Here is a 3,657-nt window from a genome sequence, read left to right on the forward strand (position 1 = left end):
AATGTTGTATTGCAGGGTTGAGTACCCATTGTTGTACTGCAGGGTTGAGTATCCTAGTGTTGCATTGCATGGTCGTGTACCCTAGTGTTGCGCTGCAGTGTTGAGTACCCTAATGATGCATTGCAGTGTTGTGTTCCCTAATGTTGTGTTGGAGGGCTGTGTACCCTAGTGTTGCAGGATTGAGTATCCTATTGTGTGTTGCTGCGTTGAGTAACCTAGTGTTTCATTGCAGAATTGAGTCCCCAAATGTTGTACTGCAGGGTTGAGTATCCTAGTGTTGCATTGCAGAGTTGTGTACCCTAGTGTTGCGTTGCAGGATTGAGTACCCTTGTGTGCATTGCAGGGTCATGGGCCCTAGTGTTTCATTGCAGGGTCATGTGCCCTAGTGTTTCTTTGCAGGTTTGATTATCCAGATGTTGCATTGCAGGGTTGAGTATCCTACTGTTGCTTTGCAGGATTGTGTACCCTAGTGTTGCAATGATGTATGGTGCTGTGTTAATGAGTAGTTGCACCCCTTATTATAGAGTGTTTTAGAAGGGGGTGGGTGTGATGTTGTGTTGATTAATATGTTGCACCTCCTTGTGTGTGCAGAAGGGGGTGGGGGGTGTAAGTGAATTGCATTATGTGATTATTACTCTATCTCATATTTTATGACTGTCATTTATTTCCATCTTTAGACCTTTTTTTTACTGATTTGTTCAGTTTGAATTTGTACTAACATCTATTGGTTCCTATATTAAAGGGCAATGTTATTTCCCTCATTTGTTTTCTCTAAGGAGAGGAGATGTGTTGGGACTTGTATTGTTGCTATGCATTCTCTCCTTCGTTACCAGTTCACTGTTGCTCAGCCAGAGTGTGTGTGTGTGTGTGTGTGTGTGAGGTCACGGAATGTTGATGAGTGCCTGGTTGGTGTGAATGGTCAGTTGGTGAGAGTGGGCTGAGCAGAGCAGGAGTGCAAATTTTCTAATGTTTTTTAATGATTACTAATGTACTAATCATTGGTGAATTAACATGTGAAAACGGGTGACTTTTGTAAATGGTCGCTATAATTCATTTTTGTACTCTGTCTAAGCAAAATTCGTAGTTATTTTCTGTTGCTCAATGCTTACATAAAAGAGTGTGGTTAATAGTTTATGAATGTGTAAATAGCTACCCATAGCGCGTTGCTGCGTTATGCCTTACAAGGTCAGATTATTAAGTCATTACGCACTCCCACAGTGGCCATTACAAGATCCCTGCTGGGCCGGCGGGGATGTCGGCCGCAACATGGGAGCCAGCGGTGTTGAGGCGGTGCGACGGGTGCAGTTGCGCCCATCGCGCTTTTCATTGTCTGCTATGCAGACAGTGAAACGCTCCATGTAGCCATGGCAGGGGGCCCCTGCACTGCCCATGCCAGAGCCATGGGCAGTGCAAGGGCCCCCAGGGACCCCGTGACTCCCCTTGCCAGAGCAATGGGCAGTGCAGGGGCCCTGTGACTCCCTTTTCTGCCAGCCTTTTCATGGTCGTTCCTATCCCCATGAAAAGGCTGGCGGGAGGGGGACTCGTAATCCCCTGGGAAGCGCTGCAAGCAGCGCTGCCCTGGGGGACTACAACCGCTGGGACCAACGTGGCGGTAAACCGCCAGTCCCGGTGGTGCGACCGCGGCGCTTCCGCCACGGTCATAATTACCAGGATTGCACCGCCAGCCTGTTGGCGGTGCAATCGTCAGAACATCCTGGCGGTCTTTGAATGCCAGGGTTGTAACGAGGGCCTTAATGATTGTCATGTTTAATATTGACAATGTGCTAGATGAAGATGAAATAGTTTCTGAGATTTTGGAGACTTACCTACCACCAAACACAGGTCAGGGAGAAAGAACAGAGGACGAGTGAGAGTGGAAGGAGTGGGAGTGGGATTAATAATACAATTCCTACTGCACCATTCACATTGGAGGTAACACGGAATACCCTGAACAATGAACGAGTTCAGATGCAGAGTAGTTTTAATGATTCATTGAACAACAGACAGCAGTTGGAAATAAACATTCCTGAAGGCTCAGGTCGTAAGGATGACTACTAATTTAGTGTTGTCTCCAGGTCAGCAAGGGCTGAGTATGATTCAAAGGTAGCCTGTTCAAATACAGATTTCATGTATGCAGAGCATGAGAACAGTGCAAACACAGAAAATTGGATCTTTTGTCTGTCCAGATGCAATTTCTGTTCCTATTACGATGGGACTGCTAGCCCCACTACATGCACAAGCTAACAATAGTGGAGTGAATTCTTTAATTCAGGTTCAAAATGAGGTTTTGGAAAAATCAATTCCTAGACAAGGACAGACCCTGAATGAGACTAATTCTTTAATAGATTTGTCTCCTGTTGAGAATTCTGGGATTAGAAGATTTAAGCAATTCAAAGACCTCAGAGGAGAAAAAAAACATAGAGGAAGATACGATAAACCAAGTGAGGTTATCAATGGAAGGAAATTAACTTCTTGAAGGTACCATGGGTGTGAATAGAATAGAATCATATACTGAAGCTCAGTTAAGATATTTGTGCAAAATAATTACAAATTGAGCAGAGAAAGTACACCAGCAGTTACAAGAGATTACAGATGAGTATGACATTGATTTAACGAAAATGAAAAGCCTGAAAAGAAGTTATAGATTAAACATGGACGAGGAAGACTTTATACACATGAGATCTGCAGGGATGAAAACACATCTTAGGGAATTGCTTGAGAGAGTGCAGGTTTGGAGAGCATTAGACAAATGTGAAGGCAGATGGGTCAAGAAAAGAGAAAGACTAAAGAAAGATGACATAACAAAGGCAGGAGACTCGGTGCAAATGTTGCCGATGAGCGAAACGCCAGAAGGAAATTTTGTACATGTACCTTGGAATAGAGGTGATTTTTTAAGTTTAACAAATGATTACCTGAGGTTGAGAGAAAAGCTAGTAGAATGGTACCAGCAGACAGTAAGCTTGTGAAGCTTGCAAAATGTCTGTGGGAAGACCTGAATAGACTCTTTGATATTGTTGTTCCAACAGATTTGTGGATTTAATGCAAAAGCAGTGTGGATTGGCCGACAAGTGAGCTGCAAAGGGATTTGAAAACAGGTGCACCATCCCCAGAAGTAATGAAATATTGAAGTTATTGAATTCCTGAAAACGAGAGTTTTGCTGAAAAACGTTGATTGGCAACATATAGATAGAAGAGCGCAGGAAGGGAAGGAATCAGTTCATGCATAATATGAAAGGTTGTTGAAAGCGTTTAAACAATTCAGTGGTGTGGAAACAATTGAGAAAGAGATCATGAATCATGTGGTGTTTAGGTTTGTTGAAGGATTAAAACCATAAATTCATCAGATGATTAAGAATTATTTAATCTGCTAGCAAGCTAAACCGATTGATGAAGTGTTACAGAATGAGAAATACTGTAGTGAATAGATCGAGCTGAAGCAGAAAAAGTTGAAAGGAAAAGCAATGGTGATGCAGATTAAGGCTGCACAGACGGGATTACAGGGAACTTTTCAGCAACTACCGCAAGAGAATGGTATGTTTGAGAGTCAAGGTAGAGGCAGAGGTCGGGGTGGAATGATGCTAGAAATGTGGATTTGAGTTCAGTGGTAATGCAAGATAAGCAGCAAAGGAGAAAAGTGTTACCTTGTGAAAATTGCGG

This window comes from Pleurodeles waltl, chromosome 10 (assembly GCF_031143425.1).
Source record: "Pleurodeles waltl isolate 20211129_DDA chromosome 10, aPleWal1.hap1.20221129, whole genome shotgun sequence".
NCBI classification, from domain to species: domain Eukaryota; kingdom Metazoa; phylum Chordata; class Amphibia; order Caudata; family Salamandridae; genus Pleurodeles; species Pleurodeles waltl.